The following is a 26,874-nucleotide window of genomic DNA, read 5'->3' as shown; positions in this document are numbered from 1 at the left end:
ATTTAGATGCACCAACTGGCGGTTACGCTAGTATTCTATAATGGCATCTTGATATAAAGATGTTTTTATGGAATTGGCGTTCAGCACGTGACATCGGCATGCTTAACTGGAGGTGCCAAATTCATCTATTTATTTAACATTTCTATTTCACCTCTAACTAGGTGGATTACAAATCACCTACATAAAATAAAAAAAAAACAATAAAATGCAGATGTGTATCTCATTGTAGAATTGCCTCCAATGAAATAAAACAGCTTAAAAGTACTATTTACAGTTTCTGGTGGAAAGCAACTAGATTTATGACTCCATCTGTAACTAATAAGCAAATAATAGTTTGCTGGGGATTTTCTGTGCAGTGGCTCCTTCTCGTGAGGAATGCTTTTATTGATTAGGTACCCTTAAGAAGTGCTAGTGCACAAGGCAGCCAGGAAAATCTCAGGAAAGCTAACCTCTTGTCCTCAGAATAAAGAGAAAAACAAGGTGGATATTGTGTCAGTGTTCTACGTGATGGATTTTGGCGAGTATCAACTTCTTTTGATTATTTTTGACATATTACCATCATGGTATTTCAGAATAGAGCATGCAGTATTAGAACACTCTTCAGTGGAGAATTTGAGTGCACCAAGATGCATCTGAAGTGACATACACGAGTCTGAATGTGTATGTGTGGCAACAACTTTGGATTCAATTTATGTCCGTTTAAGTAGAGGAGTGTGGTAGCCGTGTTAGTCCACTCTTAAGGTTATCAATAGAAATCAAACAAAATAAAACATGGAAAAGAAAATAAGATGATACCTTTTTTATTGGACATAACTTAATACATTTCTTGATTAGCTTTCGAAGGTTGCCCTTCTTCGTCAGATCGGAAATAATTTCCGATCTGACGAAGAAGGGCAACCTTCGAAAGCTAATCAAGAAACGTATTAAGTTATGTCCAATAAAAAAGGTATCATCTTATTTTCTTTTCCATGTTTTATTTTGTCCGTCTAAGAAAAGGTAGCACAACCTGTGAAGAATTTGGTTCACTCAATTTGTACAGACAAAGGGGATCAGAATAGAGTGGAACTTTCCAGCTCATTTAAGAGACACTGGGGACTACTAAAGCGTGAAGTGACCCTGCAAAAGTAGACTTCATGTGAAAAATAGCATAAAACGCCGGGAAGTGTGCAAAAGGGCCACTAGGCGCCCGGTATCAGAGGCTTGGGGAGGCTAAGCCTCCCCAGCCGAAGGATCGATGTCGATGACATCAGTAGTTTCGCGTGACGACGGCGACGCCCACATGACCCAGTTCTGCCCGCCCAGGCTTGCTGCTCGGCCCAGCCGCAGACAGGATCTGTTTTGGACTGATGACGATGTCACGACGCGACCACATGCGACACGCGCATCCCAGTTGTCGAGTTCTGCCTCCCCCCGGGGCTCACCGCTGGCAGTCCTATGCCTTCTCAGTGCTTCTTCGCCTCACCCTCGTCCTCAGGCAGGCAGTCAGGAGTGACAGTCAGCCTTCCCTACTACGAGCGCTCGCTCCCGTTCCTCCACTTAGGCGGGAACGTGCGGGAGGGGCATCACGTAGGGAAGAACAAGACGAGAGACAGAGTATCTGGTGATGTCCCCTCCCACTGACTTCTTGCCAGAAAAACTGTTGGCACATAGGCGCAGCGCATTGGATTTGGAGAGAAGAGACAGAGGTAGGTGCTGATTGAGTTGATTGAACCATAGCCAGAGTTTATTTAGTTCCTTCAATCAGTTCCCAGGCTGTGCATAATCCCAATTGTCTTTTTTCAAACCTGTGACTCTGGGCAAGTCACTTAACCCTCCATTGCCCAATATGTAAGCCGCATTGAGCCTGCCATGAGTGGGAAAGCGCGGGGTACAAATGTAACAAAAAAAAAAAAAGAAAGGAAGCCCTGGAAATGGAGTTAAGAGGACAGATAGCAGCAGAATCGGATACTGGGCCAGCATGATCAGAAGAACAGTCACCAGACAACAAAGGTAGAAAACATAATTTTATTTTCATTATCGTGTTTGGAATATGTCCACTTTGAGAATTAGGTGGTCAACATTAAAAGTTTATATTTATTTACTTATTTATGGCATTTTATCCCACATTAAACATGAATTAGGGTGTTTTGTGGCTCAACATGAGAATTGTGATATTATGATCCCTTGTTTCATATTGTTGACGGTCTGCATTTTACGTATAGGTGGTATATTGGTGTATTAGGTTCTGCCCAGTGTAATATTTATGGTAAAGTAAGGTTCTGAGTGTGTTGTGCATAGTGTTTTGCAGTTGAGCGATTGTGGTTAGTATATGCTTTGAGCAACCACTTTATTCTTTGACATATGATACATATCTAATATCTAAATTTAATAAAAGGTATTAATTGTGACTTTTATTTTTATTTTTTTTTTCTGTGTGTTATCAGACAATTATGGATTTAAGCTCCACCCCTGGCCCCACCCCTAACCCCGCCCCCTTTAGCCTCCCCTAACTGTTGGGCCACCGACCGCCTATGGCCAATATGCAGGCATTTGTAGCTACCACTAGGGATCAGTGGCAACATTTTGAAGCAGGCATCTGCCAGGGCAGAACATGCTGCTATCAATCCCTGGACCCTTGGGGAAGAGGGAGGAGCCTTTACTTTGAAAAGGGGTGGGGTTTAGGAATGGGTGGAGCTTCATGAAGGGGTCTTTTGAAACCCCTGTGTTGGGGGTGAGGGCATCAGGCACATTGTCCACCAGGGAAAGGGATCCAGGGGGCCTCCCATCCTGGCTGGTGGACCCTTTAATTTTGGCAGGCCATTGCTGGGGGAAGAAAATTTTTATTTTCATGAGTTACCAGAGACAGAACCATGAAGTTCCTGGTTGTGGCAATGTGGGAACAATTTTATGCCGAATTTAGCTATTGATGTTAGTGAGACAAGTGCTCATTTGTATCTCCTAGCTAAATTTTGCAGAAATGGGTACTAACCCAGGAACATTTTCATAGGTTATCCATAGGTGCCTGAGTCAGTATCTACATGCACAATGGTGGGGAGGAGGCAGATAAATATGACAAATCAACATTAATAGATTTCAGGTAACCAAACGTGTGCACATACTTTCAGAACATGTGCAGATTTCAGCCGCATTAAAAACAAGCATTTGAGGGGTGATAGGCAATACAGGAGCATGAATGAAACAGTTCAAAAAATGTACATGCCTAGTAGGAATGCCACTAGGGCTGGATATATGTATATTGGGGTCAATTCAATAAAAAGTTCTAAAACTTAGGGGCCTAAAATTTGGGCGCTCAACTAATATTCTATAATGCCGAGTTTGTGTACCTAATCTGTAATTCACGGTATGTGGAAAAAACAGAACCCCAAACAACCTAAAACCAAATGTTCTATTATTAAAAAATTATTACTGTTATTGACAGGTGTTACTGCAAGCTGCTGTAAAAATGATGTTGTGACAGAACAGTGTGCTTTAAGCCTGTAAAGTGTAAGGGTATTTCCTGAAGTGTATTTCTCTAGTTTGGCCAGCAGGTGGTGCATGTTTATGTCTTGAAGCTGCTGCAGAACCAAGGCTGTTTTCTTTGTTTAAGTCTTTTGGAAAGGCAGTATGCAGTATACTATCAAACTTGTAGTTCTGGCTCTGACTGGGCCAGGAGATCAATTTCATTTGGAATGTACTGGCTTTTGCCCCAGTCTTAGCCAGGGAGAAGAGAGAGATAGATCTCTTTGCTGAGGCCCTGTGATCAGTTATATTTGATAATCTGTGAGCAGCATATTCCTGATCTCCCCAGGTACTTTTTAGAAAGTAAACAAATGTTTAGTTAGTGTTATAATTGATCCATATTTCAGTTATCTATTATTGTTTGCTGATTGCACATTTTCTGTTCATTGTTCTAATTTTTCAGACAATACACATTTTTCAGTTTGTTGATTCTGGTTGTCTGGACTGATAAAGAATCCTGGTGGTTTGTGTGTTGGGTCTATGAGTGCTTTCTGGGAACTGTGGAACCACTGGGTGTGTGGCCTCCAGTAACTTATCACTGGGGATAATTTGAGAGCGGGAGACTTGCCCAGAGGTGGCTGTGACCCAGTCGGTGGGAGGAGGGTGCTAGTGTACAGCACAAGTGGCAGTTGTGGGGATAGACCCTCTAAGTGGCTGCGGGGTTGCTCCAGGTGGGTGGTAGGCATTTTGTGACAGACATTATTCAAGAAGTGACCAATAAGATCCGTATTAGCAAAATGGCATTTAGTCAGTTGCATCAACGACTTCGCAAATGTGTCAAAGTTGAAGGAGGCCACTTTGAACACAAAGTATAAATTAACTAAGAAAAAAGCATTATAATAATACATCTTCAAAGGTCATACTAAGGGGCTCATTTTCAAAACAAAAAAAAGTTTTAAAAAAACTCATAAGGTAGCAGAAGGACAATTTCTCTCAAAAATGCCCAAGTTGTGATTTTGAACACCCAGATTTTAGATGCTATGCTCCATACCATACAAATTTCAAAGGGGAGGGATGGGGGCATCTTTTGGGCAGGACCTGAGCGGGACATGGGTGGAACCAAATAGTAGACAGTTTTCTGCAATAATGGAACAAAATGAAAACATCTAAAGACTCCAAAAGCAAGACTGTACCTCTGAACTAATCTGTCTTCCCATAGAAACTACTACTACTTATAATTTCTATTGTGCTACTAGATGTATGCAGCGCTGTACACTTGAACACGAAGAGACAGTCCCTGCTCGACAGAACTTACAATCTAATTAGGACAGAGAAACAGGACAAATAAGAGATAAGGGAATTACTAAGGTGGGGATGATAAAATAAGGGTACTGAACAAGTGAGTAAGGGTTAGGAGTTGAGTTCTAGTCATAAGCCTAGGCTCCTTACTGCAGTGTCTATTATTAACTTCATCCTGAACTTCTTAAGCCTAGAACATAGCAGTCTGTCTCATTGATTTATCCAAATGGCTTCTGACTTACTAAGGTTTAAAGTAAGTTATATTTCTTTTGTATATATCTTTGAGTAATGTCATAAAGTGAAGATGCTAACTTACCTTGGCTATTCTATTGTCTGAGCCACCCTGTAATTGGTTGCTAACAATGCAGCATTATGAAGTCGTACGAACAGCAACACGTCTGAACTAAGCACAATCATAAAGCACTGACTTTTCTCAAACCTTCACAATAGGGACCAGCTACCCAATAACAAGTGTTGAGATAAATGCTGACATTTTGAATACATTTCAAAGTTACTGTATGCTAAGCATATGGCCTATTCCCTGGGAAAGCAAAAAGAGAGATGCAGAACACAAGGCAGTGAATTTGAGTGTATTTCCATAATCTGTTACTAACAGATGGTAACCCTGCACTACAGTCAAATAAAAAAGCATAAACAATCCTCAAATCCAAATGCATCTCTAATTAAGAGTGATTTGAAATGTTACTGAGAACAGCAAATTAATATCATGACTGGAAGCATAAAAGTGTGTGTGACTGCTGGTTTCCCCTTAGGGTACAAAATTTGAAACATTCCCCAGACCTAATATACCTAGACAATGCTTTGGCTTATGTTTCAGAAAAGATTTTCCCTCTCTGTGTGCTCAAGGGGATTTTGGAAACAAACTGCTCTGCCTATTGGAATAATGCTGGCCAGGCCTGGTTAATTTTATCCTAGAATATTCTCACATGTTGAGGTTTCTGAGAAGAAAAGTCAGCTAAAGATATTTTTTCAGAGCACACAAGAATGAGTGACTTTAAAATTCTCACTTACGCCTCGATGATCAACATCCCCGCACTGTTAGAATAGCGATGACAAATTAGCGCCAGAACAGTGTGGGGAATTAAATCCTTGATGATCAAAACTAATAGCATGCAAATTTATGGGTGCTATTAGTTTTGATCATCCTGCAGTAGTTGTTTGGCAGGTCCAGGTTGTCAAAAAAAAAAAAAAGCCTGGACCTGTCAAACATAGGGACTGGAGGGCCCCCATCACACCCCAGACATGAGGGGCTGGAGGTCTGGTGGGCCCCCCGACAGAAGCCCCCACAAGCACCCCCCTCCCCGGATAGAAAGGGCAACCCCCCCTCCCGGACAGAAAGGGCAGAAGTCTTGCAAGGTCACTGCTTCAACTCTCGGCAGCCATTTTGAATCGGTGCCAGCAGACAGTCTGCAGCCGAGCCAAGCAGGAAAGAGGGGGCTCTTTCCTGCCCCAAAGAGGTCACTAGATCACCAGGGCACTATAATAAGGTAAAGGAGGGGAAGGGAGTGGTTGTGAATGAATGGAGTCGTGTCAGTGAAGGGAGGCTGGAAAATTGGGGAGGGGATATACATGGGGGGCAAGAGAGGGAATCTGGCTTTCTTTGGGGGGATCAAAGTGATGGGGCGGGGTGGGGTGTGACAGGGGCAGGGTAGGTTGTGACAGGGGTTGGGTAGGGATGTGGCAGTTGGTGGAGATGTGGCAGGGGGCAGGGCATGTGTCCTCTTTTTCCTTAGGGCAAATATGGTAACCCTATATAGGAAGAGAAAGATCTCAAACTATATACTTTGGAAGAAATGTGAGAGAGGGGAGATATGATAGAGATGTTTAAATACTTCCATGACATGAAAATTGAGTCTTTTCAATTGATAAGATGCTTCGGAATGAGGAGGCATAAAGGTGAAAGGGGAAAGACTCAGGAGTAACCTAAGGAAATATTTCTTCATGGAAAAGGTGGTGAAAACATGGAACAGCTTATCAGTGGAGGTGGTGGAGATGAAGAATGGTGTTTTAGAACAGAGTCCACTGGAGGAAGATAATATCACAAACAGGCGATAAAGACTGTATCTGAATTAAGAAAGCTTGGGACAAGTGCATAGGATCTCTAAGGGAGAGGAAGAGATAGTAGATGGGCAGACTAGATAGGCCATGTGGTCATGATCTCCCTTCATTTTTCCATGATGTTTCTATAGGGGTGATACTCAAAGCGGTTTAAGTGGGCAGGAGAGACTCCTGGCTGCTTAAAACCCATGTTTAGGGCTATCCGCTGATATTCAGTGGCAATTAACCAGTTAGTGCCACTGAATATCAGCATCAGTGTGTTTTTTCTTACAAAAAAGGTGTCGGTACTCAAATGTTAGGCCACCCTTCAGGAGTGGGGTGATCACTGAGGGGCCTACCCCATAATAGCCAGGCCCCCTGCAACCAGTCACAGAATCTATTACATGACAGAATTGGTGTGTAGAGCCTGAGCTCTATCATTAAAACTTGGGGGCCATGGGTCAATTTTAGCAGACAATAGAAAAGGTGCTGGTACTCAGTACCCCCAAGTACCCCCTAAAAAAAAGCCCTGATCAGCATTAACTGCCAAACACGAAGCCGGCTACTTTGTGTGTGGTCCAGTGAAGGAGTCGGAGACAGCATGTATACAGTTAAATACTGATATTCAGCTGAGGCCCCTTTTTAACACAGCAGGTGATAGGCTGTGTCTCTTTTTTTTTTTTAAAGAAATGGTGTGGACCACTTACGCACAGTCATTTCAGGGGGAAGCACTTATCACTACCCATTGAGGTGGTGGTAAAGGCTCCTGTGCTAACCTGGCGGTAACTGGGCAGAGCACGGCACTGCCCAATTACCACCGGGTAAACACCAGTGCTACAAAAACAGAAAATATTTTGTAGGCCGGAAACGATGCAAGCTGATTAGCGCGTGCTAAAAACGCTAGCGTGCCTTTGTAATAGGAGCCTTAAGAACTGGAGAAATTGGACTGCATAAAACACAGCCCTATCTTTATCTGGTTTCACGTAGGCAGTTAAGAGATGAATATCACCCTTATCCACATAGGGGATAGCTGGCTGTACAAACCCGGATATTAAATGCCTATGCCTGAATAGGGCCCGCCACTGAATATCAGGACATAGAGCCAGCAGCGGCTAAAAAAAATGCTCACCGCTGCCAGCTGAATATTTACCCCTGTGCAAGGACGGACTGACCATTTGGGCAACTGGGCAGTGCCTGAGGGCCCAGAGGCTCTGCTCTGTTGCCCACTGTCGCCGCTGCACATTATAGCCTTCCCCAGGGCTCTGGTGGTCTAGTGGCCGCTGCTGCTATTCTCCCTGGCACCAGGTTGTTTTGAAAATGGCTGCAGAAACTTCTGCGGCAGTCTTGTGAGACTCTCGAGAGCTGCAAAACTACCATGGGAAGTCTCGGCAGCTATTTTGAAAAGACAGCGCCGGGCAGAGTAGCGGCAGCAGGCGGGCAGGAAAGAGTGGGGTTCTTTCCTGCCCCCGAAGAAGCAACTAGACCACCAGTGCCCTTCAAGGTAGGGGGGAGGTAATGTGGGGGGGGGGGGGGGGGGGGGAGCAGTAGTGTTTGTGTGGGGCAGCGGTTGTGTGTGGGGAGGCGGGGAGCGTAGGCAATGTACTCTCAGTCTGCCCCAGCCCTTGTGTTTCTAATGTTGTCGGTTCCCTCAATTTATACAGTGCATTTGGTTGCTATGACGAAAGCTGCTTGGTTAGCTGCCTGACTCGAACTGGCGATGAAATTATCTGCTTTTTTCTTAGGGTTGAGAAAGACTGTAGTGATTTTCAGTTTTGTTGCTGTGGGATGGACATTTGTTTAGGATAACTGTTATAACTGATTTTTTGCTAGGTTTTTAAAGTTCGTTTTACGTCTGATTTTGGATGTTTTTTGTAATCTACCTTGATCAGCTTTGCTATAATTGATGGAAAAAAAGTGAAATCAACGTGAATAAAATAAATAAATAAATAAATAAATAATATACAGCATGTATCTTGTATCTACATTATATTCACAGTTTTAATTGTACATTTTTATCATTCCAATCAATAAATACACTTTGTTGCTGCCATTAATCAGCAAATCACCACGTTTTTTATTGTCTGAACTATCGTACCCTACAAAAATGCAAAATAAATTCTGTAATTACCATCAAGCAATGTTTCTTATAGCAACCTGTGAAGTTATTTTTTTCCTGTTTTACTTTTTTGGTACTGGGATGAAAAAGAATTTGGTTATTAAATATTTTCCTATTAAACAAATATGATGAATCCCTCATTTGAATTGTGTTGCTTTCTCTAAAATATAGTTTTGTGATGAAATAAACAGACCAAAGCAAGTTAGAAAACAATAAATGGCATCCTTCACAATCCTCCCATTGGGCTGTGTGTCTGGCTGGGAAGTCATATTTCATATATTACCACCCATGGAGCATAAATGATTTATTAAAAATGAAACTTTCAGTCTTTCACAATAGATAGCCATTGCTAGAAATTTATATATAAAATAATCCTTCCTTATGAGGGGTATCTCTCTATATAAAAAGCAACACCAACGTTCTATGAAGCCTCCAGCCGGAAGTGTGAAGGGGGCGAGATATCCGGTTTCCCTATGAGTGTCTGCCCCGCCCTCTCTGTAACACAGTCAGTGAAGGAAAACAGCAGAGCACGAAATCAAATTGCTGGCTCTGTAACAGTGAAGGACTCAGAGGGGGGGAGGGGAGAGAGGCCAGAGGGCAAGGACACACACACTCCCACATGCACACAGAAGAAAACGTTGCTAGCCCCCTTTTCATTTGCATCAGAAACGGGGCTTTTTTACTAGTCTCTTTATAAAATACTGATTAAGAAACAGGTAATTTACAGAAGGCTCTGCCGAATGTTAAGTCTTTGTGTAGAGCAATCATTTAAGAAACGTAGGTGCACTTTTACTAAAGGGTTGGCGCCCAGCAATGGGCTTGCTGTGTGCCAATCCGGAACTACCGCAGGAGCCCGGCAGTAGTTCATATCCCTAGCATGTACCATTTCTGACGCTACAAGAATTTTTTAGATTTTTGTAGCACTGGAACTTAACCAGTGACAATCGCTGCCTGGTTACTGCTGGAACTCCTACTGCCATGTGCACGGACGGCGGTAAGGGCTTCCTACTGAAATGGCCGTGTGGTAAGTGGTTCACTTACCTCACGGCCATTTCTTTTCCATCAAAAATAGACAGCCTTTTACCTGCTGAAGTAAAAGGGGGCCTCAGAGTACATCAAAAACATGCACTGATGCTAGCAAAGGCCCCCTTTTACCATAGCTTAGTAAAAGGGTTCCACAGACATGTAAAAAAATATGCAGCATAAACATGACAGCTTCAATATAGAGGTAGCGATTTCATAACCTCCACACACACAGAAGTGGCGCCAATTCTATGTGCAGCTGCCCAGTTTTGCAAACCTAGATGTGAAAGTGCAGGGCAATTAAATAGAGAGTCAGCAACACAAAAAGAGGCTGTTTAAGTCCGCAGCATGTCACAAATGCAAACAACAAAGCAGACTCGGAATCACTCTGAGGAGCAGGGGCGTAGCTACGGGTGGGCCTGGGTGGGCCCAGGCCCACCCAATTTCGGCCCAGGCCCACCCACCCAAGCGCACGCACACTGAAGCAGCAGCAGCAGCCTAGCGTGCAGCAGAGACAGGGCACCCGCTCGCGCTCTGGCTCAGCTGATCTTTCCAGGAGGTCCGAGGTTCCTTCCTGCTTCCAGCCCGATTGGCCCGCCCACTACGACACCCAAGCAAGTGCACAATACATACTCTGCGAAGCAGCAGCCTGGCCCTGCCGTAAGCTACTACTGCTACCACGTCGCGTTGCAGCCGGCACCTGCCCAGTAGGCTCAGCTGATTTCTCCACTCCAGGCACGTCGACTCGTAGCTGTTCCAAGTATCCATCCTACGCGCATGACGTGGCTGTGCGCGGCGGCGGGCGCGCTCATCAGCCTCGCTCTCAACTCGCTCCTTGGCTCTGTCGTTGGTTCGCTCGGGCATTAGCTGCACGTGGACGGCTGCACGCAAGGCACGCAGGGGGGTTGACGATTAGTGTGAGCCTCAGCCTGGCCCTGCACTGCCCTGAAAAACGTGGGAATTTGAAAGGAGAAGGTTCTAGTTGGAATCGAGATCATCCAGTCAGTTCCAGAATCGAGTTAGCAGCAGCAGCTGTCAGCCCAGCCCAGCAGCAGGTAATACATTGTAAATCCTTTTTTTGTTTTGTAATTTTTTAAAAATTAAGCTAGCTGGGGCCTGGGCACTATTAAAATGTATTGTTGTGGAATTTCTGGGTGGGGTAAGCACTTCACTGCCTAGGGCAAGAAATGTATTAAAATATACCTTTTTTTTTGCCCTGCAGTGAAGAGCCCACCCCCACCCAGAAGCCCACCCCCATGACCTGCCAGCATTTTGATTACTCTTTTGTAATCAAAATGATGGCTGTGGTCTGGTGGGCTTCTGGATGAGGGAGGGGGGTAGACATTTCACTGCCAGTGCCGCCCTAGGGCAATGCTAGCGTGTAGTACTTGCAGCCTTTTTTTTTTTTTTTTTTTTTTTGCACGAGGTAGTGTATTGGTGTTTTATAGCCTAGTGTAATTACAGTTCTGCCTTTTCAAGCATAAGTTTGTAGCTCATCCTATCCTTGGAATTAGTGCTGTTATGGTTTAGTAAGGATATGAGTGTGTTTTTGCACAAGTTTGTGTATAGCATTTTGCAGTAGAGAGATTGTGGGATAATGTAATTGTATTTAAAACTATCAATTTTTCCATTAAGTATGTATGTGGTTATACTGATGCAGGGCAGCTGTTGGGCAGACTACTTAGAAATCCATCATCAAATGAATTCTAAGGCATTATTTTGTAGGGTCTCAAGAGACACTACTCATACTTATATAGACAGTGCGTGCCCACCCATATTAGCTCTGGGCCCACCCAAAATCTCAGGTCTGGCTACGCCACTGCTGAGGAGTGAGGCTGGAGGCTGTTGCTCTGCTGAGCAATTTTTGAAGCACTTGGGAGCTACTGACTGTAGTTTTGGATGTTTGTTTGCTAACTGGGGATTATATTCTTTCAGCCCTTGGTTAGTGTTGTTATAATACCCCTGATGCAGCCATATTGGCAAAACATGGCCATATTGGGTCTTTTATAATAAAGAATCTTCTGGACTCCGAGTCCGCTTTGATGTTTGCAATTAAATAGCGAGGTCACAATTTTCATGTTTCTTCATTTTAGAAGCTGAAATAATGGAAACATTAAAGAGAATTACTCCCTTAATTCCTTATGTAAAGGCCTTTTGAAAAAAATATATACACATGAGCCTTGGAGCTGGTGTAAAACACAACAGGTTTTTCTCTCATATGTGTGCTTTCTTTTGTAAACTGGGTAACATGTAAATTTTTGTCCCATCCAAGGTATCCCCAAGCCATGCTCCCACCTTGTGGGGTGTATAGATCTCCACATAAAAATAGTGGCTTTCTGAAATCCTTTGCATTGCACCATGGTGCGACCGCATCTCGGATGCTGTGTGTAATTCTGGTCACCGCATCTCAAAAAAGATATAGCAGAATTAGAAAAGGTACAGAGAAGGGCAACGAAAATGACAAAGGGGATGGAATGACTTCCCTATGAGGAAAGGCTAAAGCAGCTAGGGCTCTTCAGCTTGGAAAAGAGATGGCTGAGGGGAGATATGATAGACTTCTATAAAATACTGAGTGCAGTGGAAAGGGCAGATATTAGGACTAGGGGGCACACAATGAAGCTAAGTATTAAATTTAAAACTAGAGAAAATATTTCTTAACTCAACGTGTAATTAAACTCTGGAAATTCATTGCCAGAGAATGTAGTAAAAGCCATTAGCTTAGCAAGGTTTAAAAAAGGTTTGGATAATTTCCTATATGAAAAGACCATAAGCCATTATTAAAATGGACTTGGGAAAATGCACTGCTTATTTCAAGGATAAGCAGCATAAAATCTGTTTTACTCTTTTGGGATCTTGCCAGAAACTTGTGACCTTCACTGGCCACTGTTGGAAACAGGATCTTGGACTTCATGGACCTTCGGTCTGTTATACCATTCTTACTATTTATAGGTATATGCAATTTACATTTGTAAATGCTGCTATTTACACTTGGAGGTGCTCTTAAAATAACCCCATGATACAGTAAGCAAAATGAATATACAGATGTACAACATTAGAACCACAGGGCACCACATAATATCTTAGGGTAAATATATAACCGGGTAGGTGAGCGTTTTGCTGACTGCTGCTGGCGTTAATCCCGGATATTCAAGGCTGGGCCATGTCTGGGCTTTGGCACTGAATATCCGGTTTATGAGGCGCTGGCTAACACATGGCTGGTTAATTCGATATTCAAAACTTAACTGGCAATGTGGCCTATCTAATCTGCCCATCTACTATCTCTTTGTCTCCCTTAGAACATAAAGATAGTGCTTGACCGGCCAAGTGCCAACTCTGCCCCCGGAACGCCCCCAAAATAGCAGGCTTTCATTTCGGCACTAACCACTAATTTTCAGTAGTGATAACTGGTTAGCTGCCACTGAAAATTAGTGGATAACCTGAACAAGTGATTTAACCAGTCAGCAACTGTTTCTGGCCGGTTAAATCATTTTGATTATTGACCAGCTCCTGTATAAATGTTACCAGTCTTTTCAGCATCCTTAGGGACTTACCTTGGGAACTGTTGATGTGTTCCGCGGTAATTTTACAATCTGCACGCACACACAACATGCTAAAATAAAAATTACATCTTTTGAGGAGGGGTGTGTCAGGGGGTGGAGAATGGGCGTTTCTATGCTAATCAGCACTGCATTGCTCACTGATTAGCATGTAATTAGCTACAAATAGTAGCAATAAGGGCTCATGCGCTAATTATTTTTAATGGCCATGCGCTAAAGACAACATTAGTGCATGGTCATTAATGTCTGAAATTGGAAATCAGCCATTTTACAGCTGCAGAAACAAATGACCTCAGCGCGTGGAAAAGACCTGTTTAAGGGCACATTAAGGTCACTTTTTCCCACACCTTTGTAAAAGGACCCCTTAGCATCCTAGAATAGACCATGAGGAAATTTTTCAGAAAGTTTTTATTTGGGCAACTGAGTGTTTACCTTCCGAAAACTGTACTGACATGAAATGTGAGGGACAAATGTGCCCTAATCATTGTGGGGAAAGCGAGTGGTGTCCATGGTGAGGCCTGGGTGGTGGTGAGGCCATTGCAGCAAAGTATGTGCAGGGAGTTTATTTTTAACTCCCTGCCCTTCCTCTACAGCAGTGATTCTCAACTCAGTTCTTGGGCCAGACCTAGCAGACAGATTTTCAGGATACCCACAATGAATATGCATGACATAGATTTGCATACAAAGGAGATGGTGCATGCAGATTTAGCTCATGCATATTCATTCTGGATACCTTGAAAACCAAACTGGTTGGATGTGTCCTGAGGACTGGGTTGAGAACCACTGCTCTACAGGTACCTATGCACTAATGGTCCCTGCCAGGCAAGAAATTTTCAAAGGGGAACTCTGTGGGATGTTTTCCTCGGAAGAAGAGCTGGCAGGCCTGTGTGTACTTTGGATCACAGGCCTGCCGGTTCTGAAAGCAAATGGGAAATTGCCTCACCCCACCCCAAAGCCTGAGCTTGAAGAAAGAAAAATACATGTACAATTATTACTTGAGATTGTACAGCATACAGTCTGGTACCTATTTTCAATAATAAGAATTTTCAGCTCTAATATAACATACTTTGTGTGTGTGTATGAGGGGGGGGATATGTCTATTATGTGAAAAGTTTATGAATTAAACATAATGCACAAAACAAAAGACCCTTTGTACAGCAGAATTTCATTTTCATATTGTACTAATGCTGAGCTATCTCCTGGGGTAGAAACAGCTCTAAAGTAAATGTCAGAGTTTCAGTCACTGATGCATTTCTTCAGATACAATGGAAAGCTATTCAAAAGAGACTGCTGTAAAAAAAAAAAAAAATCAGATTGAATGTTATCTTGCTTTCTTTACACTGCTTGTATTTGCTTCTGTTGTTTAAAATTATGTAACTGTTTCAATCAGAGGTTGTTTGCATATTGTTTTGTGTTCCATGCTAAAAGGTTCCATCCAAGCCATGTCATAAAACTGCTCATCCTTAATATGGAAATAATGTGAGCAATGGTTTATTTCTCCATAAAATGCTACCGAGGATGCTGTCTTTATTTTGTTTCTCAAAGTCCTGCAGTCACGCGGAGCTTATTCGTTACTCCCAAATGCTGGTATGAAGGTTGGATTGGGCTTGATGGTATAAGATAGATACTCATTGGATTCTAAAGTGAAAAATCATATTTACAAAGAAGCAGTGTAGCACACTGAATACCTTTGAAACTCCTGTCCAGCCAATATTCAGCCCACAGCGATAAACATTTTTTAAATGGACATTGGCACTGACTATCTGTGGTTAATTGAGTATTCAGTAGTCCACGGAGCATATGTGGGTCCCAACCAATTTCTAGTCAGGGCCCACATAAGATACTTACATGAATCCCGGATGAATATCAGCCAGGACTCACATATAATAAAAAGTAGGGCTGTACATTTAACGCATTAACATGATTAACGTGTTAAATGTTTCTGGTGCTAAAACTTTTTAATGCATTAATGCCATCATCATCTCTCCCCCACCAGCCAGCATCTGTTCTTACCTCTCACAGTGTGGCGTGGCACTCCAGCAGCCCCTCTTTCCTCTGCATGCTCCTTCTCCCTGTCTCTTACCGCTGCAGCAGTGTTGCTAGGTGGAAAATTTTTTTCCCACCCAATCCAGCGTAAAAACAGCCCAAAACCCGCCCAAACTCAAACCCCGCCCCTGACACCCCCACCCCCGCGCCATCACCCCCGCCCCCGCCGTCATCAACCCCGCCCCCGCTATCACCGGCCCCGCCTCCCCCGTCATCGGCCCCGCCTCCCACGTCATCGGCCCGCCTCCCCGTCATCGGCCCCGCCCAAAACGTCACTAACCCCGCCCCCCGTGGCCGAAAAAACCGCCCGAAAAACCGCGGAAAAGAAAAAAAAGAAGCCCAAAAAAACCGCCCACCTGGCAACACTGCGCTGCAGTGAAAACAGTGCTACTTCTTACCCGGCATGAAGAATCTCTCTGTAACAGGAAGTTCCGCCTCAGAGCTTCCTGTTACAGAGAGACACTTCGGGCTGGGGGAAAGCAGCATTGTTTTCATTGCAGTGGTGAGAGGCAAAGAGAAAGAGCATGCAGAGGAGAGGGGGACTGCTGAAGCGCAGTGCAGGGAAAGGTAAGAAGAGGTGCTGGCTGAAAAAAAGGAAGACAGTGAGAGAGAAAGATGTAGACCATGGCAGGCATGGGAGAAACAGGAAGCAGAAAAAAGAAGACAGAGTGAAAGATGCAGACCACGGCAGGAACTGGGGCCACAGGAGAAAGAGGAAGCAGAAAAAAGGTGTGGACCACAGCAAGCATGGGAGAAAGAGGAAGCAGTAAAAAGAAGGCAGAGAGAAAGATGCGGACCACATCAGGGGTGGGGAGAAAGAGGAAGCAGAAAAAAGAAGACAGAAAGATAAGGACCATGTGCAGGGAGGGGCACAGGAGTGTGGGAGAAAGAGGAAACAGAGAGATGCAGGGAGGGGGTGTTAGAGGGATAGATGCTGGAAATAGAGGATGGAAGGATCAAAGAATGGTGATGTGAGGGGAGGAAAGAGAAGGGAAACAATGGTGAACATGGATGGAGGGAAGAGAGGAGATGGTGCCCATGGAGGGGAGGGAAAGATAAGGGAGTGGATGAGATGTTGCCCATGGAGGGGAAGGTAAAAGAGGGGAAGAAGTGGTGCCCATGGAGGGTAGGGGAGGGGATGAGATGGTGCCCATGGAGGTGAGGATAAGGGAGGAGAAGGGATAGTGCCCATGGAGGGGAGAGGAAGGTGTCCATGGAGAAGGAGGGAGATGGTGTCCATGGACAGGAAGGGAAGATAGAAAGGATGGGATGGTGCCAATGGAGGGGAGGGGAGCAAGATGGGAGAAGATGGTTCCTATGGAGGGGAAGGAAGCAAGATAAGAGGAAGAGGAGAGGAGAGGAGATAGTGCCTGTGGAGGGAAGGACATGGTGCCCAGGAAGCGGAGGGGAGGAAGATGGAAGAACATGGCGCTCGGGGAGGGGAGGACATGGTGCCCAGAAAGGGGAGGGGAGAAAGATGGGAGAACATGGTGTTTGGGGAGGGGAGGACATGGTGCCCATGGAGAGAAGGGGAAGAAAAGAGAAGAGAGACAGGAGGAGATGGTGTCCGTGGAAGGTGATGAGAGAAAGAAGGAGATGGTGTCCATGGAGGGAAGGGAAGAGATGGAACTAGATAGATTTGGGCAGAAAGAAGAAAAATGGAAGAAAGATGAATGTGAAAGATGGATATAGGACAGGAAGTGGAAAAAAACAGTGAATAGACAGTAGGTCCAAGAAGCAGAGTTCCAGAGCACAGGAAAGCAGAACCAGAGACAGTGAACAAGATAATTTGAAAGATAAAATCACCAGACAACAAAGGTGAGATAAATAGTTTTGAGAATTTACATTTGGTGTCTATACATTGCACTGTACAGGAGGAAATGTGAGGGGGTGCTTTATGCGATTAACTGCACGATTAAGAATTTTAATTCTGATTAATTGTGAAATTTAAACCTTTGATTGATTGAAAAAGACCTGTCGTGGTAAGCTTGTCCGTAGCGGGTTTTAAAATACACGTTCCATGCTGTGCTCCTAGTGACCCACGAAAGGTCTTTTTCAAGACCACTTTTGTAATATAGCCAATCACTTTACATTTGGTTCGTCACACGGACCAAATCATGTTTCAGGCATTTCAGATTCATATATGCTATGTCATAGCGGGAGACTCCTGATGCAGGCCTGTAGGCCGAAACACAACAGTTGTGTCGAGTCTTTTTTTCAATAAAGAAGTTTTTATGATATTGTCTCCAGGATTTGTATTTCCGTGGTCAAACATCCCACTTTTTACCTATTTCTACTGTACTGTATATAATAATTTTACCATTGACAACGTGTCCTACCCCCTAGACACTACGCTTAGGGTACTGGGTGTACTAATTGACAGTCACCTCACGTTCGAGCCTCAGGTTTCCTCAGTAGTGAAAAATTCCTTCAGATCTCTTTGGAAGCTGAGGAGAATCAGATCATATTTCTTGCCTGACATCTTTAGACTGCTAGTTCAATCCTTAGTTTTAACTCAGTTCAGTTATTGCAATTCCATCTATGCTGGATGTCCTAAAATGGCTGCAAATGGCCCAAAATACAGCAGCTAGGCTTTTCCTCAAGGAATCATGTTTTGATAGAGCCACTCTATTATTATGCAAGCTGCACTGGCTGCCCATTAAAGCCAGGATTACTTTTAAATTGTGCATTTTTGTCTTTCTAATATTATATGGCATGACACTGGATTATATGCAGTCCTTAATATCTCTTCCCCTATGCAATATAACCTCTGGTTCTATGGACTACCTTAGACTTCATCTTCCTGATTGCAAGACAGTGCGCTATAAGTCGATTCACTCCGCAGACTTTAGATAGCAAGGTGCTAAGTGGTGGAACTCACTGCCAATGGCAGTCAAGGGTCAGCCTGTTTACTTGGTATTTCATAAAAGACTGAAAACTTTCCTGTTTGACAGTTTTCTATCCATTGATGAAGTGTGTTAGATTGTAACTGGCCATCAATGGTTTATTATTTAGTTCTTATTTGTGCAAGTCTGCTCTTACTTGATATTTTGCTTATGGTATTGTAAACCTTGCCTGTTGTTTTATCTATATATATAAAAGGCACTTTGAAGCCTCAAGCCGGAAACTTGAGGCGCCCGAGATATCCGGTTTGGCCTGCAGGCTGCAGTCACTGTAGCTCCGCCCTCGCGTCAAAACGCGATATATATAAAAGGCACTTTGAAGCCTCAAGCCAGAAACTTGAGGCGCCCGAGATATCCGGTTTGGCCTGCAGGCTCCAGTCACTGTAGCTCTGCCCTCGCGTCAAAACGCGATGATGTTGAGGGCGGGGCGGCCCTCGCGTCAAAACGCGATGACGTTGAGGGCGGGGCGGCCCTCGCAACCACGTCACTGAGGGACGAAGGGAAGAAGAGGAGAGGTGTGCAACTCGGAACGGAGGCACGGAGGGGGTGTCTGCAACTCGGGAGGGAGGGAGGACGGGGGGGGGGGGGGGGATTACCCTGCTAGCGCCCGTTTCATTTTTGCCAGAAACGGGCATTTCTTACTAGTTTATTATAAGCCACATTGAACTTGAGTATGTTTGGGATAACAAATAAACAGGTAGCAAGGAATAACTACCTCTATATACCTGTATAGTATCTTTCAAGTCTCCGGCTTTTTCCATCTTTGCTATTAACGTGGAAATTAGCCTTCACTAACTGCCAAAGTGCTGTGCCAAAGTGTTAACCTACACCACTTCCCTACCTCCCACCCACTCCAGGCACAGTCTTTGATTCATAGACCTTTTCCCTAGTTAAGAGGTTTCCAAGAAGAACTGTCCACAACCTGTCAACAGGGATTTACATCCACAGGTGAGTGACTTGGAGTTTAACAGCAGAATAACTACACTTTTCCTTAAGGCAGTATTTCCCAATCCTCTCCAGGAGGTGCACCTAACCAGACAGGGTTTTAGGATTACCACAAAGAATATACATAAGATAGATTTTCAAAATAGTGGCCTGAGAACCAGGGGAGCTGGGTTCAATTTACACTACAGTTCCCTGTGACTCTGGACAAGTCACTTAACCCTCCATTTCCCCAGGTACAAAATAAGTACCTTTATATAATATATAAACCGCTTTGATTGTAGTCACAGAAGGGTGGTATATCAAATCCCACCCTTTTCTCTTTCTGGCTCTGTCTTAGCTCCCCTCCTGGACAGCCTTGATAGTGCCAGGGCAGTCAGTAAAGATTTTCACCACCACTATCCAGTGGAGGAGTGGCCTAGTGGTTAGAGTGGTGGACTTTGGTCCTGGGGAACTGGGTTTGATTCCCACTGCAGGCACGGGCAGTTCCTTGTGACTCTGAGCAAGTCACTTAACCCTCCATTGCCCCAGGTACAAATAAGTACCTGTATATAATATGTGAGCCATGTTGAGCCTGCCATGAGTGGGAAAGTGCAGCGTACAAATTTAATAAAATAATGCTCTGAAAATCACACTTTACATTTCATCTTTATTTACTCTATGGCAAATAATAAAAATATCTAAGCAGTTTACAGGTATTTCAGTATATATCAAAGGTATTGCTAGGAAGATAAAACAATAAAGGGATAAAAGGTGAGGGATAGATTATTCCTAAAAAGCATGAAAGAGGTGGAGGTGAACAGTAAAACCACATTGTTGACCTTTAATTTTTTTCCAGGAAGCCTTTCCATAAGGATTTGAGTTGGTTGCTTTTTGTTTTCCCCCTAGCAGTTTGAGGTTTTTTTCATTCCTTTTTGGCTGATGGAAATAGTGGTGTGTTTCCCAGGGGCTGGGGCTTCAGTGACACAGCAGGTTTCTGTCTTATTGCTTTTGGTTTGTTGTTTTCCTTGATGTTATATCCAGTGGCGTTCCTAGGCTGCCTGACACCCGGGGCAGATCGCCGATGCGCCCCCCCCCCCCCCGGCAAAATTACACCCTCCCCCCCGGGTGCAATTTTACCTGCTGGGGGGGTGCTGCGCGCCTGTTGGTCGAGTCCGCTCATTCCCTCCCTGCTGCTCCCTCTGCCCCGGAACAGGAAGTAACCTGTTCTGCGCAGAGGGAGCAGCAGGGAGGGGACGAGCGGACTTGGCCAATAGGTGCATGGCACCCCCCCAGCAGTGTGCACCCGGGGCGGACCACCCCCCCCCCCTTGGTACGCCACTGGTTATATCTGCTTTCTTTTATATGTGGTTGGCATTCCTTTTCTTGATTGTTTTATTATTTATTTAATTTAGCACCTTTTTCAGTAGAGCTCAATGTGAGTTATATTCAGGTACACAGGGTATTTCTCTGTCCCTGGAGGACTCACAATCTAATTTTGTAACTAAGGGGTCCTTTAACTAAGCTGTGCTGAAAAATGGCTTGCGGTAGTGTAGGCGTGGGTTCTGGGCTCACGGCGATCCATTTTTCAGCATGCCTGTAAAAAAGGCCTTTTTTATATTTGCTGAAAATATATGTGCGGCAAAATCAAACTGAAGCGCGTCCATTTTGGGTCTGTGACCTTACCGCTAGCAGCGGTAAAGTCTCACGTGGTAATCAGGCAGTAATGATCTACCACTTGGCATGCGTCCAATACGCGCATCCGAAAATGAAATTACCGCAAAAGCCATGCGATAGCTCCATTTTGGCGCATGTTGGGTGCATGTAGACGCTTATGGGGCTTAGTAAAAGAGCCCCTAAGGCAATGGAGGGTTAAATGACTTGCCCAAGAGTAGCAGTGGGATTTGAACTGGCCACCTCTGGATGTTCAGACTAGTACTTTAACCACTAGGCTATTCCCTCCACTCCACTCTTAATTGTATAGTTGCAATTCTTGTACCTCACTTTTATGGTTGTCCTTATGTGGCCTATCAAATAAAATGACTTTGAACCTTGAACCATGATAATGCCACCTGGGGCCAGTCATAGGCAAAAATCTCGATTTCTGAGCCAAACATTACGTGACTAAGGGAAAAGCCAAAAAAAATGAGTATAAGAATTGCTTTGGATTTCTTGAATGAGGTTTCAGAATGAAGATCCAAAGGGAACAATACTAAAACAAGAGTGGGAAAATTAGGGTGACTAATAGGTGCTGGTTATGCAAATGGAGAGTACAGAAAGGGACATATGGGATTAGGAACAATATAAAAAAGATGATAATGTCAGAATGGAATATTTGATTGGCCAGGATAACTAAAATCAGTGGCTAGCCCCAACTTATCCGGGTAGGAGCCACTGAATATTGACCCCTCGTGGGCTATCATTGATGGGAATCTCCATCACTGCTTAAGGAATGTTGCCTCTTTGATTAAAAAATAAAAAAGTATACCTCAGCCTGTTTCTGAACCTGTATGCTTATGTTTGTAACCTGGGGCCACATTTGATTCAAGTTTGTAAATTTTAAAAGTTGTAGAGTGCTGACATCCGTAATAAGCTGAGCACATTTACAGACTCTCCATAAGCCTGCAAGGCCACACGTAAAAAAATTAAAAAGCTTATGAGCATATGTGCATTTTATTGCACAGCTGAGGACATTCTGAATGGCTGGCTAATATGCAAGCCTGCAACCCTAATCTCTATTAAATTAAAGCACTTATAAACAAATTTGAAATGCTCTAATAATTTTAGATTGCCTGACTGGACATGGCCAGCATTACCTATTTTAGTTTGTTAATGGAAAGAATTTTCAGCATCTACTCTAAATTGAAAACAAATTTATTTTGCCTATGTGACTGCAGATAGGGGTGTGTATGGCAGAAGCCTTTGCTTTGTTTTGCATTTTCAGTTTTCTTTTTCACTTTGTTTCGCTTTGGTATTTTAGTACATACTAAAATGCAGAAACAAAATAAAACTAATTGTTGGGTTTTATTGTGTAGTTTTGTTTTGAACTGGGCGGGAGGGGAGCGATAAGAAAGGGAGAACTGAACTTTGTGCCCTCTTTCCCAAAAGCTTCTTTCCTTCTGTGTCTAGGAGTCTAGGAACAAGCAAGACTTAGGGTCCTGTTTACTAAACCGTGCTAGAGGCGCTAGTGTTTTAAGCGTTAGCTAAGCATTAGCGCACGCTGTGTAGATGCCCATAATATTCCTATGGATGTCTAAAAACGCTAGTGCACTTTAGTAAACAGGGCCCTTAGGTAATTCCTTTCTCTTGGCCTAACAATATATTTCTTGACTAGCTTTCCATAGCTCTGCTTCCCTTCCTTAGGTCAGTGAAGAATGTTCTAAGGATCATATAAAGTATAGCCAGTGTTGGTATTTGCTTTCAAAGCTGTAAAGAATTGTAAAGTTGAAGAAGTGGGGGCTGAAGGATTGGTTGTGATGGGAGTTGATATACTTAGCAGGGTAGCCCGGGGGGGGGGGGGGGGGGGAGATTCCTCGGGTCCTGCCTCCAAGGGGGACATGGCCCCGACAAGGCTTCCGGAGGCAGGCAGAAGGTTCTACTCCCTCGGTCTGTCTCTCTCCTGCTCCTGTGTGTCGAGACCCAGCCCGGGTGATTACATTTACAGGATAACCTGGGTCCCAGCATACAGGAGTAGGAGAGTGACAGATTGAAGGAAAAGCAGATGCAGGAACATAGGAGGGTGGCAGTGGAGGTGGCAGCCTGAATGGGGGGGGGGGGGGGGGGGGCGGTGGCAGCCCTGCCCCGGGCCCAGCTCTGTCCTTCTGCTGCCCTGATACTTAGAAAGCAGTATGAAAGGTAAGTGAGACTTTACAGCGATAGGATGGCTATGGCCTTAAAAATAGCATGAGTTAGTGGTAAAATAACACATCTCAACAATAGCCCACGTTGATACCTTCCCTCCTTAGTGTAAAGAGTTTCAGTCTCTGGTAACCAGAGCTGATATTGTGATGTCATAATGCCCCATGTCACTAATGCCTAAGAGCCAGTCTCATCAGTGAAGTCAAAATGGCTTGATTGCCATTTTTTAGCTCACTTTTATTTCTATAGCACTGATTTCGATTTCTAGAGACATTTCTTTTTTCTTCAAGAAAAGGGGGAAGTTATTGATGTGGGCTACTTTTAAAATGTGTTTTTATACCCCAGTTATTAGTAACTAGGCCTCACTGCATAAAATGGGACCTGTGTTTAAATAGTACATCTTAACAGTAACTCATGTTGATAACTATCAGGCTTATTTTCGAAAGTGATCGCCAGGCATCTTCTGACATAAATCGGGAGATGGCCGGCGATCTCTCAAAAGCGGCGAAATCGGTATAATCGAAAGCTGCTTTTTTGACAGCATCACCACTTTCCCGTCGCTGAGCCGGCGAAAGTTCAAGGGGGCGAGTCGGCAGTGTAGCGAAGGCGGGACATGGGCGGGCATGGGCGTGGCTACCAGATGGCTGACTTCAGCACATAATGGAAAAAACAAAAGCGGCGTTAATCAGTATTCCGCCAGTTTTACTTGGTCCTTTTATTTTCACGACCAAGCCTCTAAAAGGTGCCCCAACTCACCAAATGACCACCGGAGGGAATGGGGGATGACCTCCCCGTACTCCCCCAGTGGTCACCAACCCCCTCCCCCACTAAAAAAATAAAAATAAAAACCTTTTTTGCCAGCCTCAAATGTCATACCCAGCTCCCAGCAGTATGCAGGTCCCTGGAACAGTTTTTGTTGGTTGCAGTGGACTTCAGACAGGCGGACCCAGGCCCATTCCCCCCCCCCTACCTGTTACACTTGTGGTGGTAAGTGTTGAGCCCTCCAACCCCCCCCCCCCCAAACCCACTGGACCCATATGTAGGTGCCCCCCTTCACCCATAAGGGCTATGGTAGTGGTGTAGAGTTGTGGGGAGTGGGTTTTGGAGGGGGGGATTTGGGGGGCTCAGCCCCCAAGGTAAGGGAGCTATGCACCTGGGAGCTATTTGTATATATTTTTTTTAATTTTTAGAAGTGCCCCCTAGGGTGCCCGGTTGGTGTCCTGGCATGTCAGGGGGACCAGTGCACTACAAATGCTGGCTCCTCCCACGAGCAAATGCCGGCTCCTCCCACGAGCAAATGCCTTGGATTTAGCCGGGGTTGAGATGGCTGCTTTTAGTTTCCATTATCGCTGAAAAACAAAACTGGCCATCTCAAACCCGGCAAACTCTGGCATTTGGCCGGTCCAAATCATATTATCGAAAGAAAAGATGGCTGGCCATCTTTTTCGATAATACGGTTCGGGCCAGCTGTTTGCGGCGCCACCAAAATAGATCGCCGGCAATCTATTTCGCCAGCGCTGTTCGATTGTTCCCCTCTATGGCTCTTAGGGGCTCATTTTCAACACAATTAAATGCCAAAAAAAGTCATAACGTGGAAGAGGCCATCTTTCTCTCAAAAACATCCAAGTTGCAATTTTCAACACCCTAATTTTAGACATTTTGCTCCACAGTTCATCCAAATTTCAAGGGAGTGTGTTTTGGGTGGGACATGGGTGGCACCAAAAGATAGATGTTTTTCTGCAATTATGGAACAAAATGAGAGCATCTAGGGCCAAAATTAAAACGTTTTTGGCTAGACCTGTTTCAATCATGATTAAGTGACCAAAAGGTGCCCCATATGACCACTAGAGGGATTAAGGCATAACCTTCCCTTATTCCCCCAGTGGTTACTGACCCCCTCCAAGCCCCCCTAAGATATGAGTAATAGTACATACCAGACTGTATGAAAGTTTCAGATATGATGGCCATTCCTATTAGAGCAGCAAGCAGGTCCCTGGAGTAGCCTAGTAGTCAATGCAGTGGACTCTAGAGAAGGGGACCCAGGCCCATATCCCACTCTAACTGGTACAGTTGTGGTAGAACATGTGAGCCCTCCAAAAACACTAAATATCTACTGTACTTACATATAGGTGATACCTATAAGCTTGAGAGCTATTTGAGGTGAGGTACAGTAAGTATTTTTCTGATCCTGGAGGACTCACCATGCAATATAAGGGGGTTACGGTGAGATGTGTATCTGGGACCTTTTATGTGAAGTCCACTGTAGTGCCCCCTAGACTGCCCCACTGCTCTGTTGGATGTCTGTGTGGGCATTCTACTAAGAATGATGCCCCCAGACATCCCAATGACTGTTTTTTGGGCATTTTTCTCTTGGACATTTTATTTTCCATAATGGTCCCAAAAGAAAAATGCACCGAGGGCTAGATTTTATATATAGTGCCTGAAAAATCCGTGTGATAAAAAAATATGCCTAGGCATATTCTCTAAAGTACACCTAAATTTTATAGAATAGGCTTAAATTTCTATACAGTATATAGAATATGCCAAGTGCCTCTCCACACAACCAAATTGTGTCGTATCCATTTAGGCCATGTTTTACTTGGCATAAATCCTGATGCCTACATTAGATGCAGAGGGTGATTCTATATATGGCAACTAAAAAATCCACGAAGAAAACATTTCTAAGTGTATTCTAGAAGCTGCACCTAGATTTAGGCATGGTATATAGAATATGTTTAGTTGATATCCCAGTGCCTAAAACTACGTTTATCCATTTACACCAATAAAAATGTGGCGTAAATCCCAGCATGTAGATTAAGGCGCAGAGGACCAAATTGCATAACTACGCACATAAATTTCAGAACGGCCACAAAATGCTTATTTCCCCGCCCATAACCATGCCCCTTTTTGCCTGTTCACATTAAACATCAGGCACACTGTGTTACAGAATACAATTAGTGAGTTGTGTGCAAAAATTCTAATTTTTGCCAATTAGTGCTCATTATTGCTTGTTAAGTGCTGTTATCAATGCTAATTAGCTTGTTAAGCCAATTAAGTTACCTACATTGCTTTAGAATATGCCTGGACTTTGGCACAGATCTCTAGGTGCATTCTGTAGAATCTGGGAGACAGCAGGTGTATTCTATAATAATACACATAGATTTTAGGAACGCCCATTCCATGCCCATCACCATGCCCCCTTTGCAACTGTGCACCCCACCTTACAGAATAAACTTAGTGAATTGTGTGCCTAAATCATAATCATATACAAAATGGGAACAAAAGGTACTGTGATGTAAGACAAAGGGAAAAAGGAGGAAAAAAGGAACCGGGGGCATCAGATATGAATCAGTGGCCAGGCTATTAGGTCTCCTATAGGCTTAGCTATTTCAAACCCTTGAGCCTACTGCTTAACATTGATCATTTGCTCACCGGAACCAAAACCTCCATATATATAATGTCACTACTTTATTAGAAAATCATACATGAAAAATTTTTAACCTTATATTGTAGAAAGAAAAAGAAAATATAAAATATAAATTTGTAAGACACCAATGGCGTATTTGTTGACAGAGTGGATAATTGCATTTTATTCTCCTTGGGAGATTTACTACTGCCATTAGGAGTCTATTTTCCTACTCTGCCTTTGTGAATA

The 26,874-nt window shown here is 44.0% G+C and overlaps 1 protein-coding gene and 1 long non-coding RNA gene across 2 annotated transcripts in view; one reads left to right on the top strand and one right to left on the bottom strand.

The window, feature by feature from the left end:
* The window catches only part of GALNT18 (polypeptide N-acetylgalactosaminyltransferase 18), a 726,672-nt gene that overhangs the window by 57,962 nt on the left and 641,836 nt on the right, over window positions 1-26,874 (bottom strand). The window lies entirely within an intron of this gene.
* Window positions 5,500-23,437, top strand: LOC115468879. The gene is made up of 3 exons (XR_003941928.1): window positions 5,500-5,511; window positions 19,389-19,392; window positions 23,334-23,437. It is a non-coding gene; the product is annotated as an uncharacterized LOC115468879 (long non-coding RNA).

This window comes from Microcaecilia unicolor, chromosome 4 (assembly GCF_901765095.1).
Source record: "Microcaecilia unicolor chromosome 4, aMicUni1.1, whole genome shotgun sequence".
Taxonomy (NCBI): Eukaryota; Metazoa; Chordata; class Amphibia; order Gymnophiona; family Siphonopidae; genus Microcaecilia; species Microcaecilia unicolor.
Note: the sequence above shows the minus strand (reverse complement) of the source record. Positions and strands in the feature narration are given on the sequence as shown.